A 14079-nucleotide genomic window follows, 5' to 3' on the forward strand; every position below is an offset into this window, starting at 1 on the left:
GGTGGAAAGCTAAGAGATTGAATAAGGCTTGGCAGCCTTCATAAATTAAGTGAACGAACATTTTGTTTTGCGGCTACTCACATGTTAACAACTGCACTTGTACCAAGGGTGTGCGGTGGTTTCTTACCTTCAATATTTTTACCACTTTGCCTTGTGTGAATCAACTGCAAATATAAGCATATATATGTTTTTACCCGTACATGGGCAAAAGAGTTTGTCTCTTGTACGTTCTGAACAATTTTGTTTCTGAGAAGAGTACGTTCTCAACAAATTAGTTCTAGGATTCGGAGACGTAACAATTTGGGTCAACGAAATCAATGTGTTAGATCTACGTGCAATTTTTTTTAACCTGAGTTCGACGTGCAGTTTAGAAAAGGTTGGTCTTTTCTTTGCAGCAAAGTAACCAAAATCATCACGTTAAAAAAACAGTAACCGAAATCATAACGTTAAGATAAATGAGTTACATAAATTGAATGGTTAAAATATTTTCAATGATGTGGTAACTCTGTCCCTCAAAGGAATGACTCTTATTAATTGGTTAACGTGGAAATTTATTGAGAGCCTCTAAATAGATCTGCACCATAATAACTCAGTCCTGCCGGATGAACGACTCTAATTTCTTGATTAATGTAGGAATTTCTTGAGAGTCTATAATTAGTATAAGTATAGATATAGATATAGATATAGATAAAGATATACATATAGACAGATAAGATAAGGTGACGAAGTGTGCAAATCACCGGCTGATGTAGTTGTGTGCTTCATTTTCTCGCTTCAAGTAAGGAGCCAATGTGCTTGTACGCATACCCGGACGGGAGTTGGGAGTTGACGCTGCCGGAGGAGATGGTGCCGCCGGGCCAGCCGGAGCGAACGCGCGGTTCCAACCACCAGCCAGATTATGTGAACCGTTATGACTAGCTGGCATTCGTCGCCCGCCGCTCCGACTCGTGGCTCATGGGCGTCACCTTTTTCTTGACCACTCATCTCGATGCCAACCAAATGTATACATCAAAACTACTACTACTACTACTTCGTTTCACAAACAGTTTTTTTGTGCACTTAACATCTAGGACATTTATATGTGTAATCTACATCCGAGAAACATAACCAATAATGTCACAACTCATAAGGCATCTGCATGTAGAACAATCTTTGAATGCAGCAAAAGGGGCAAAAACCTGTAACTTCTATTTAACAAAACGGTATGTAATTCCTATGCTTTCAAACAATCCTATAGAAGATTCTATATTTTTTACATAATATCTTTTTTTTCATTTAACAAACACGAGAGAGAAAACAGCTTCAATAGAACGGTAGTCCTGCAGAACTAATTGTTAGAGCATCATCATTAAATAATGAGCTATTCTTATTGGGGAAGATATTCATCTTCTATTCAAATCATTATGTTTGAGTGCGTATATAGTTCCTCTATGCCTGAAGAATGTCATGTCTTACATATTGCTTGCACGGCCAATTGCTGATTTGATGATGTTGGTTTACTTTCTCTTTCAGGACACGCTTAATTGATATGGTGAACCAGATGCGAAATGTCCATGACCAATTCTATCTCTCTTATGGTACTCCTTGGATGTCGACATTTTCGCTATACAGTTCAAACAGGGATTCGAGTGCGCCAGCTTGAGAGAACGTGTCCAATCCAGACGTAGGCTATATCACACCTACTGAAGAGAACGAGCCACCATCTCAAGACTCGATGCAAGATTTGTCTGCTCCAAACAAGGACTCTAGAAAGCCTGCTGAAGACAAAGAAAAGGATCATGAAGTTACATATTGCAGAACTTGTAGTATTCCGTACCATGCCAATGCCGTTTGGATATGTTGTTACATAGTGACAGAGGCATTACATTCCCTTTTCCTGCTGGACCATTCACTTCCCACTCGGTTTCTCGCGTGGCGGGACAGTTCTCGCTGGAGCCTCTACATTAAAACCGGATGACGCCCACCTCACCTTCTCCATTGCGCCCTCTGCCTTTCACACCGTACTTCCACATGGGATGCCTAGGAGAAGTCAACTGCCAACCGCCCCGCTCTACACCCTGGTCCCATCCCCCCGTGTTCTTGTCGATCCGCCACTGCTATCAATGGGGACGAGGCGTGCGCCGCCCGTGACGCCCCCCGAGCCAAGAAGGTAGACCCGATGTCTCTTGAGCCATTGCCATGTTATAACATACAGTTGAATCTCGTCGATTACTATAGAAAAAACATATGATGTTTGTTGTTGGGCATGCAACTGATAAGCCACCGTGTCCGTTATTGACAATTGAATGAACCAACCAATGGATTTATCCTTCTATCCTAACCAAAAGATTGTATGACTTGATGAAAAAAATGAACCACTCGCTCATACAAATTTCTGCAAAGCCAACTCTAATGAAATGTACTTCCATATATTTTTGAAAGTATGGAAATTATGCCACACAGAAAACCATAACTGAGCAGACAAATGCAATCCCCATCCCGCTCACTCTCAACCCTCACTCTTATCAAAGAATTCACTAACTCGTGTTATAAGTGAGCCAGCTATTGATGCCACTGTGGCTGGCTAGCATCAAGGGACAAGGGCGCAAAAGACTTTGTATATTAGTGCTAATTTCACCCACTTTTACTTACATAATTCAACTCCCTTCACTGGATGCCTCACACACTAATTCTACCCACGACAAGTTCTGCTCTAGTCCTTCTAAGCATGACCCCTCAACAAGCTTTATCATTAAGGTCTTTCATGAGGGGGAAGCTAGACGCACCTCCATCGTTTATGTCTCTTTGTTCTTCATTTGGTGCCTCTCATCAGCTGGACCAACAAACAACCTAGATTCTAGGATGGTGAGCTAGTACTTGTTATCCCATCGGTAATGGGGCATGGGCGGAGCTGCAAGCCAGCAGCGGCTGCTCGGCCCTGATGTGGCATCGACCCATGATCGTCAATGTTGAGTACCCAGGGGCTACATGCCCATGGTTCACGGGCCCACGAGTCCCTCCATGGTACGGTTGTCCTCTTGGCCATCTCGGTCGTAAAGATGATGAGTGGGTGGCGCTAATCATGACAGGACGGGTGAACTAGGGTCGAGGCGGATGATGTAGATGAACTGGTCATGGTAGAGCTTGCTCGTGGGCACGAGGTGGCTTGAAACCCTAATCATGTGGAACAAGGAAAAACATCAAAACATCTAGTCAGTGCGTACAATTTATTTGTCATGTTTGACGATTTCTTGAGACACAGCAATATTGTTTTTGATTTATTCGGTAGCAAATATTTAAATTTAATTGTTGTACAATATGGCAGTGATCTGCTATTTTTTATTGAGAGGTAATTGCTCGTGTGTTGCAACGGGAATATAATTTGTGCATCGGTGGCACTAAAAAATGGGGACATAATTTGTGCCTTGGTTGCACTAAAAAAACAGGGACATAATTTGTGCCTTGATGGCACAAAAAAATAGTGAGTTTTGCACACAATCATTGTGAGATGTAGTATTTTTGTTTATGCATTTGTTTATATATGCAAGGGAAAAGTTGGTGTTCTAGTTGCCACTAAATTGGAATATACTATTGTTACTGCTATATACATGAGCATAATTAACCATATATTTGATTGTAAATTTGGAGCACATGCATAATTAAGATTAGAATTTAAAAAGCTATGTTGCCAGACACCTCGGATGACCCAAAACTGTTAATTTCTACAACATTCATCAATGGCAACACCATTCCATCTCATTTTATTTTACATGATGCTAGTGGTAAAAATGAAGATAAAAAGTGCTACCAACCATAGACAAACAGAGTTATATTGCAAAAGTATTCACACTGTACACAGTCACGGTTACGTTGCACCATCGGAAGGCCAAAAAAAATATGATAGTAGAAGATGGAACCTCAGCGTTATAGGGGCCAAACTACAATAGAAGATGAGCTTCAGTTGCCAAAATAGAAAAAACAAATATGGACCATTGGATTGGAGATGGACGGCACAAATTGTACTGGTGGGATCTCAGGCCACTTGAGTGTACATTTCTGGAAACCGCCCTGCTAAAGTTAGATATGAAACATGTTTTTTGTCGTAACCACCTCAACTCTTTCATCTCTAGCCGTTCTGTCCAAGTATCCATCACCATTTCAAATCTATAAAGCTCTAACGCCCCTCTCCTCTCAGTTTTGTAAAACAAAAAATCCCCATATCTATTGCATGAAATTCATGCACAGTTAAGTATATTACTAGCTTCTACATGATTAATTAAGCAAGAAAGTTCGATGTTGGTCAATAAAAATTATGCCAGCATCTATCACAAAATATTTGAATACATGAGAAAATAAAGCCATTCCTCTCAAACACAAGTAAACATACATGTCAACCTGGACCATCCCCGTCAGAAGACAATACAAGGGACATAAATACATAGATACATACATACATACATATCATGAGAGAATCATTCCCTTTACATGACCGACAAGACCAAGTATCAAGGAAAAATCTAGCCTTTGCCTCCATTTCCAGTGCATCTTCATCAAGCTTCATGTGACGGGAGAGATCCCAACCTGGGACTCTATGTAAGCTGTATCAGTCAACCTACCAAGTCGAGCACATGAAATTTCAGTTAAAAAATAACAGAGACATATTTTTGAGAAGAGAGACACATAGTCATCATGGCAGCTAACAAAGATTCATTGGATGGCCCTTAGTTGCTTCCATTAAAACCAGCTCATAACAATTCATATGGGAGAAGTTTATAGATTACAACCTATGGTAACAATTAATTTTTAGTTGACCAATCTGGTGCTCAGAGTTTCGTATAAATTCACACATTTAAATATGTAAATGCCTCAACAATATAGAAGAAATCCTAGGTTCAAAAAAGATAATAGAAAAAATCTTGATGGTGGACATAAACTTAAACTTGTCAGGTTCGTGGTAACAATGCAAGAATCCCAAGGAAAGTGTTCAGTGTACAATATGGAATAACTGAATTGAGATTCAGAAACAAACTACTACAATATAATAATGGTTTAGATGACGAACAGACTATATATGCTACTATTTAGTCAAAAGAAAAGGCTAGTTTTGGCACTTGGGCAGCAGGGGAAAAACTGATATTAGACTAAATTTGGATTAAACTAACCTCAACATCACTAGTTCAAACATGGCCAAATTTGCCAAGAGTGTTATATAAATTCAGTGCATTTTGTAGCCATAAAATAATGGAAATGACACAGAGATGATACTAACACAAATCAAAATGCATTATGCATTTGCTGAAACAACTCATAAGACAAGATAACCACCGAATGTAATTACAACTCATATTATTTATGTTTCAAGAAAAAAATAAATCCTAAATGTGCAAATGTCAAATTAAAGCACTAGTGATTGAACCGGATGACATTTTATATGATTTCGAAAAAGAAATGCAGAAGATATTTATTAAACTACTGAGCTCTGAATGAGAAACAAAAATGCTGATTGTCAAAACGAAATGAAGTCAATGTTGAGAAAACACATCCCTCCTGAATTTGCCAGGTAATTGTTTTAGTCTCCTGAAACATAAGAAAATAAGAAGTCATCTTCAATTGCGAGGTTACAAATTCGAAGGTACACACAAAGATAATCTTACATTTTACATGCAAATGGTTACAACGAATGCCAACTTAAAATAGCAAAAATATGCTTACTCAACCTATACAATCTCAAAGTCCTACCTTGTCTTACAACAACAACTATATCTCAGTGGATGTTCGTAGAAATGAACAATGGAGACAAGTGTACATTTATTGCTCCTCAATGATTTACTGAACTTGTTAAAGTGTATATCCATCTCTTTCAAGTATATTTATGGCTTTACAAGTTTATTATGGAGAATCAGGAGTGTTCGTATAGCAAGTACAATTGCTTTCCTTCCTTAAAAAAAACATGAGAAAATTGGATAGGTCCGCTGTTGCAATCAGAAAAGAAACTTTGCGTGAATGGCTAATTCATGAGATAAATGCTAATGAAGCTTGATGTAATTTTGAGTCGGCTGAAAGGAGATGTGGTTTCCTAGTCATGTGAAGGAGGTGGATATGATCACAAAGGGGTTGATATCACAGGGCGTTCACGGATGACTTCTTCATCGGGCCAATAGCTCATGTGCGACACATTTCACGTGAATTGGAAGGAGTGTGACGTGGTTGACGAAAATAGCTATAGTGCAACGCTTGAGAAGCCCAAATAGCCAAGGCCCACTCGGGCGATTAAAATGGTCGTCAACGGGAGTGAGATTATGTTTAAGACATGTGGGTCCCACTTGACAGAGCATCTAGTTACGACCCACTTGGCAGTGCATCAGATGAGATGTGGCTCCGTGCCTGTCTGAATCAGGTGAGCAGTGACCCGTTGCTCCCTTCTCTTCGTTCTCGGCAGTGAGCCGTCAACGGCGCCGGAGCTTTTTTTTCTCGGTGCAGCAGCGGCGGAGTTGTCGTTCTCGGTGACGGCGGCGGCTGTGGTGAGTAAATCTTGAACCCTTGTCCTGTTCCCTGATGTCTACTATACAACCTTCTTCTTGTAGACGTTGTTGGGCCTGCAAGTGCACAGGTTTGTAGGACAGTAGAAAATTTCCCTCAAGTGGATGACCTAAGGTTTATCAATCCGTACGAGGCGTAGGATGAAGATGGTCTCTCTCAAACAACCCTGCAACCAAATAACAAAGAGTCTCTTGTGTCCCCAACACACCCAATACAATGGTAAATTGTATAGGTGCACTAGTTCAGCGAAGAGATGGTGATACAAGTGCAAAATAGATAGTAGATATAGGTTTTTGTAATCTAAAATAATAAAAACAGCAAGGTAACTAATGATAAAAGTGAGCGTAAACGGTATTGCAATGATAGGAAACAAGGCCTAGGGTTCATACTTTCACTAGTGCAAGTTCTCTCAACAATAATAACATAGATAGATCATATAACAAGCCCTCAACATGCAACAAAGAGTCACTCCGAAGCCACTAATAGCGGAGAACAAATTTAGAGATTGTGGTAGGGTACGAAACCACCTCAAAGTTATTCTTGTACCCCAAAACTTCCAAAATAGAAGATAGATCGGGAGTTCCGCCGCTGCAAGCCTCTGTAGCCACCAAAAACCTTTCGGGAACCCGTTCCGGCACCCTCCCGGATGGGGATCCCATCACTGGTGGCCATCTTCATCATCCCGGCGCTATCCATGACGAGGAGGGAGTAGTTCACCCTCGGGGCTAAGGGTATGTACCAGTAGCTATGTGTTTGATCTCTCTCTCTCTCTTGTATTCTCTATCGTGTTCCTCTATGGCACGATCTTGATGTATCCCGAGCTTTGCTATTATAGTTGGATCTTATGATGTTTCTCCCCCTCTACTCTCTTGTGATGAATTGAGTTTCCCCTTTGAACTTATCTTATCGGATTGAGTCTTTTATGAGAACACTTGATGTATGTCTTGTTGTGATTATCTGTGGTGACAATGGGATCTCATGTGCCACTTGATGTATGTTTTGGTGATCAACTTGCGGGTTTTGTGACATTCCGAACCTATGCATAGGGGTTGGCACACGTTCTTGACTCTCCGGTAGAAACTTTGGGGCACTCTTTGAAGTACTTTGTGTTGGTTGGATGAATCTGAGATTGTGTGATGCATATCGTATAATCATGCCCACGGATACTTGAGGTGACAATGGAGTATCTAGGTGACATTAGGGTTTTGCTTGATTTGTATCTTAAGGTGTTATTCTAGTACGAACTCTTTTATAGATCGATCCGACAGAATAACTTTGAGGTGGTTTCGTACCCTACCATAATCTCTATGTTTGTTCTCCGCTATTAGTGGCTTTGGAGTGACTCTTTGTTGCATGTTGAGGGCTTGTTATATGATCTTTCTATGTTATTATTGTTGAGAGAACTTGCACTAGTGAAAGTATGAACCCTAGGCCTTGTTTCCTATCATTGCAATACCGTTTACGCTCACTTTTATCTTTAGTTACCTTGCTGTTTTTATTATTTCAGATTACAAAAACCCATATCTACTATCTATTTTGCACTTGTATCATCATCTCTTCGCCGAACTAGTGCACCTATACAATTTACCATTGTATTGGGTGTGTTGGGAACACAAGAGACTTTTTGTTATTTGGTTGCAGGGTTGTTTGAGAGAGACCATCTTCATCCTACGCCTCCCACAGATTGATAAACCTTAGGTCATCCACTTGAGGGAAATTTGCTACTATCCTACAAACCTGTGCACTTGCAGGCCCAACAAACGTCTATAAGAAGAAGGTTGTGTAGTAGACATCAAGTATCAACCATGACATCACAGCTTTGGATTGCAGAAAAGATCACTCCAATTTTATCCAAGAAACCAAACACTGCAGCAAAGAAATTTAAAGTGGACTTGGAAAAGCAGTACCCCATTAAGGTGAAGTATACCACGGTATGGAAAGCAAAACAGAGGGCTATGAAAGAATTATATGGTGATTAGGCAAATACTTTGAGGATTCTTTATAACTTCAAAGCAGAGGTGGAAAAGAGGTCACCTAGCAGTGTTGTGGAGATAGATACTGAGGTAACAGAGGATGATAGAGTTCTTTTCTCCAAGTTCTTTATGGCTTTAAAGCCTTGCATAGATGGCTACAAAGCAGGGTGCCGTCCATATTTGAGCATAGACTCATCTTTTTTGACAGGCAAATGGAATGGTCAATTGGCAGCATGCAATGCTTTAGATGGACACAACTGGATGTTCCCTGTTGCTATTGGTTTGCTTCAGTCAGAGACAGAGGTTTCATGGACATGGTTCATGATGCAGTTGAAAAGATGCATAGGGCCAGTGTCACCTTTGGCAGTACACACAGATGCATGTAAAGGGCTAGAAAATGCAGTGAAGAATGTTTTCCCTCATTGTGAGGAGAGGGAGTGCTTTGGCCATATGTGGATGAATTTGATCAAAAAATTCATAGGGGAAGAATTTGGGAGAATGTGGCCAGCAGCAAGATCTTACACCAAACAAACACATTCATAACATCTTGATAAGATAAAAGCAGCATGCAGTGAGTTTGATCCATGGTTGAACACCTATCATTCTCTATTGTGGTACAGGTCAGGATTTAATAGTGCCATCAAGTGTGACCATATCAACAATAACTTGGCAGAAAGTTTTAACAACAAGATAAAGCAGTTAAATAACTTTCCTATGCATGACATGGTTGACCAGATCAGGATCATGATCATGCGCATGTGGGAATTGAGAAGAAGGATTGGTGATTGTCTGCAAGGGGATAAGATTCCTATAGTGGTACAACAGGTGGTGAACAGGAGCAAGAATCTTACACATTTGCCTGTTGAAAAATCTTCAATGTGGGGTGCTGAAATTAGAGATACCAAGACTGGAAGGAGGCATGTTGTTAACACTGAGTTGCATGACTGCACTTGCCTCGAGTGGCAACACACCGGGAAACCTTGTGACCATGCCATACTTTTCTTGGCCTCCCAAGATAAACATGCACCCATACTTGCATGAATACTATTCAGTGGCAAGATTCAAGGCTGCATATGCAACTCCAATTCCAGCACTTACAGATCAGTCTCAGTGGCCTGAAGTGGAAATTGAATTTTCCATGTGTCCTCCCCTAACAAAAAGAAAAGCTGGCAGACCTAAAGAGAGTAGATTCAAGGCATGGTTTGAGAAAGGTGGGAGTAGTAAAAAGGGGAAGGGGAAGAAGGATGCAAAGACAAAAAGGTCCCAAAAAGTTAACAAAAATAGATGCAAGCTGTGCCAGGAACTTGGGCACCGAAAAGGATCTCCAAAATGTCGTTACACTCCTGAAAGGCCAAAGTATGTTTACGTTTGTGTTTTTTTTAATTTGGTTGTTGTATTTAATTACTAGCCAAATTACAAGCTTTGTTTTCCAGGAGGAAGCGTGGAGGTCAACCCCTTATTTTTGAAGATTGCTGGGCAATCAAAAAGGCAAGAATCAATGGCTGTAGAAAAAAGAGAAGTTATGTTGATGAACCAGAGTTGGATGATGCTGCGGTGCAAAATGAGCAAGAGTTGGATGATGTTGTGATGCAAAATGAGGCAGTTTTGATCTTGTGATGCATCATGACCAACATTTGGATGATGATGTGGTCCAGAATGTGGTGCAAACTAAAGCTGTTGTGGCAGATGTTCTGCAAACTGAAACTGAAGATGTTCTGCAAACTGAAGCTGTTGCGGCAGATGTGATGCAAACTGAAACTGAAACTGAATATGTTCTGCAAAGTGAAGCTGTTGCGGCAGATGTGATGCAAACTGAGCCTATATCGCAAGTTTTATTACCAATTGAAGCTACTGGAGTTGTTGTTATGCAAACTGAGCCTCATGTAGATGTTGTGGTGCCAACTCCAGCTGTTCTAGCTAGTCCAGTTATGAAAATCAAGCGTTTGAGTGAACTAGGTGTTGTACGATCAAAAAGTGGTACCAAGAAGAAGAAATCAAGTGCTAAGAAGAAGAAGTGAAAACTTCATTTGTCAAACTTGTGTAATGGTGATGTGTGTTGTAGAATAACAAACTTGCCTCAATTTGTGTAAACTGTTATTTGTGTAATGCTATTTAAATTCTGGCCAAATTTCAAATTTGACCCAAGATTCAAGTTTGACTCAAAATTCAAAATCAAATTTGTTTAGTATGGGGTATTGATGGTACAATGCTTTAATATTAGTCACATGCATGTTAAGCGATCAATCCGAGCCCTTATTGTTGATGTGAAAAACTTGCCTCAATGAGCTCCAAAGCTAGGCTAAACACCCCATTCCTAAGTAAAAAAAATTGACGTTTTATAAATGGTCCAAAAATCAAAACTTGAATCTAGTGTGCAAATATAGGGTCCATGCCAAATATAGGATCATTTGGATAAACTATAAAAGGCTTAGCCCTAAACCCTAGCTTGAATCACATGCAACCTCGTTCATGATAGCTATGTTGTGTCAAAGGTTTTTCATGAAAATACCCATAGACCAAGTTTCTTATTTTTCCCAGCAACTCACTCACATAATATGATGATGGGTGAAAGTTTCATATTTTTATGATTTTTTTGTTGAATCAGTTATGCTCAGCCCTAGCTTGAATCCTATGCAACCTCGTTCATGATAGCTATGTTTCGTGAAGGGTTTTTCATGAAAATACCCATAGACCAAGTTTCTTATTTTTCCTAGCAACTCACTCACATAATATGATGATGGGTGAAATTTCATATTTTTATGATTTTTTTGAATTAGTTACGCTCAACCCTAGCCCTCAAAACCCTCTCATAACCCCTCATAACCCCATCTGAAACCCCGCAACCTTCCGAGTCGCTATATCTCTGTTAGTGAACGGTCTAGATCAGGCGCTAGGGCCACGTCACTGGTCTGCATGATGCTCTGTGACTGGCTGCATTCGAGAACGTTGGATAACCCCCCCCTCTCTTTTGTGGATCGCTGAATCACTGCGCGTTCAACGGTGTGGATCAGCATGCAGTGCAACGTGAGCAATCCACGGGCTATGCTCTGATTTGTTGTAATGGTTTTTAGAGGATGCAGTGCCATGCAGTGGCCGTTTGTTTTTTACGCTGCGGCGAGTGGGCTAGCCATTGGCTCTGGTAAAAGAAGCCCACTCGTTAGACCTTTGGACCGAACGTTGCCTCCTCTAGCCAGACCCTAGCCAGCAGGCTACACTGCCATGTATGCATGCACAGGCAGCACACGCAGAGAAAACAGGGCAGGCGTGTCCCCTTGACCCACGACGGCATAGATGTGTGCGGGATGTCGGAGCATGGCAATTGATGCACGGGATAGAAGAACGGGCAGGCGAGACCCCTTGACCCGCGACCGATGGCACAGACGCGTCGCATCCTGGCTATTGATCCAGCGTTTGATGGCAGCTTTGGTTTCCCACGCTCGTGTACACACTTCGATGGCACAGACACCGCCCGCTCCGCGTTGAAACCACTCAAAGAAATCAAAAAACACGTTGCACTTGGGCTATTTAAGCCACACCTATCGTCTTCCTCTCCCTCCTCATCCATACCCCTTCCCATCCTCTCCCATCTGCCCTCCTTCTTCCTTCTTCTCCACAAATCAAACCCGGTCGAGCCACCATGCAGTTCACAGGGGCTACCTACCGTGTGTCGCCCACCTTCCCCGAGAGGCTCTACCATGCCGGAGTCTGGGTGGAGAACACCCTACGGGTGTGGGCGATCTCGAGGTGGAGGGGGGCAAGGGGGTTGACCGAGTTATTCCTCTCCTCCAGCTACCGCCACCTCCCGAGGGGCTCTCCGGTCATGTTTTGAGTCGAAGAGGTCAGTCACAATGGCTATCCTATCGGGCTCATCGTGAGGTTCACCAACCCCTTCGACGCCTACTACCTCCTCGGCCGTGTTTTTTGGTGTGGATGCGAGTTCATTGCATTCACCATGTACAACATCTTCACTGACTTCGACAGCGCCTTCCCCGCCGATGAGCACATGCACACCCTCCAATACCCCACCGACGACGATGAGTGAAGGAGTTGGCCATGGAGGAGAGGAGTTGGCCATGGAGGAGTTGTCCTTGGAGCAAGCAAGCAAGCCGGTGGTGCTTCATCTTATCTAGGGTGTCATTTTATTATTGTCGTGTTGGGTTGAACTATGAACTTTCTATATAAGTTGTAATGGTGCTATGTATGTCGTGCTTGGGACCCATTTATCTATCTTAGTTGTAATGCGGTACTATCTATCTCATGCAATGCTATTACTTATGCTACTATATTGTGATGTGTTCTATCTGTTTTTTTCTATCTAGTTGATATTGGTCAGTTGATATATATCGTGCTTGATGTTTTATCTAGTTGATCTATGTGTTACTAATAAAACGGGGTAGATTCCACTATGGACATGCAAGTGTATGGGTACCCATTTTTTTGCAACAAAACATATCTTGGTGTGCTGTGCATGCATGTATCTAGGCCCTGGCTAATAGGGTCACCCTAGCTAGTAGGTGTAGGGTGCAATTTTTTGTGCAAGCATGGACATGCAACTAATACAAATAATTATTGTATTAACTGAAATGCCCAAAAGATATATTTCTGCGCTCCTAAAAATATTGGATTGAATTTTACCTCTGGCCATTATTTTTAGAGCAAAACATGAACATTTTTTTGGACCTACTTCAAGCGAATTTTAACTTGATGATTTCCAAAAATGATTTCTGAGGCTTTCATAGATCCCCATTTAATTTGTGTTTCATGGAACCATAGACATGCATAAAAAGAATCACAAAACAATAGTGGGCAAGCAACAAATATGTAAAGAAAAACAAAAAAGTACAATACATACGGCCCAACATTTATTCGACGGAAAAATTTGGCTAAAGAAAAAACAAGTTAAGTATATGTTTGTTAAAGGTTTATTTGCCGAAGCAACATTTTATTTTGAGGTTTTAGTCGAAGCATTTTTTATAAACATGGGTACCTCTATGCTATAAAACTAGGCTGGTACCCCTACGCGGGTGGGCTTGTCTCAATTTGGGCCTGGGTATTTTCTCACGGCCCAACATCTTTTCGGGCAGTGCCCAAAACCTTGATTGCATGTACTATTTTGTTGTTGTTATGACTGAACTGTTGGTGTTGGTATTGTATACGAATAAATATGGTGTGCTTGATTGTTAAGTTGAGTTATCATGGATTGGAACCTTTCTCTAGGTCTAGATATTAACTAATTTCAACATTTATCACAAATAATCATTTCTCTTCGTGCAAACGAGTGCCCAACTCATTATCCGAACTTTTCTTTGGTGCTTTGAGCTAGTAGAGTTTTTTGTGCTAGAAAGTTCAATTCATGATATAGTGTCCGTTCCTATGCAATATTGGATCAATGCGTACATATCAGGTTCATGGTGTACATTGTTGTTGTTAGATCAGTGTGCAGGCTTAATGTCCACCGCTTTTGTATGAGGTGAGAAGTTATGAATATCTAGAAGAAAGATAGATATCTCGAAATAAAATCGATATTTAGAAGAAAGAAAGAGATGCGAGATTGCAGGACATGTGATCTACTAGAGTGCAGGTGGAT

The 14079-nt window shown here is 41.1% G+C and overlaps 1 pseudogene; it reads left to right on the plus strand.

Moving 5' to 3' along the window:
• The first annotated feature begins 200 nt into the window (after positions 1–200).
• LOC119283979 lies at positions 201–1957 on the plus strand (annotated as a pseudogene).
• The last annotated feature ends 12122 nt before the right edge of the window (positions 1958–14079 follow it).

This window comes from Triticum dicoccoides, chromosome 4A (assembly GCF_002162155.2).
Source record: "Triticum dicoccoides isolate Atlit2015 ecotype Zavitan chromosome 4A, WEW_v2.0, whole genome shotgun sequence".
In the NCBI taxonomy this organism is placed as follows: domain Eukaryota; kingdom Viridiplantae; phylum Streptophyta; class Magnoliopsida; order Poales; family Poaceae; genus Triticum; species Triticum dicoccoides.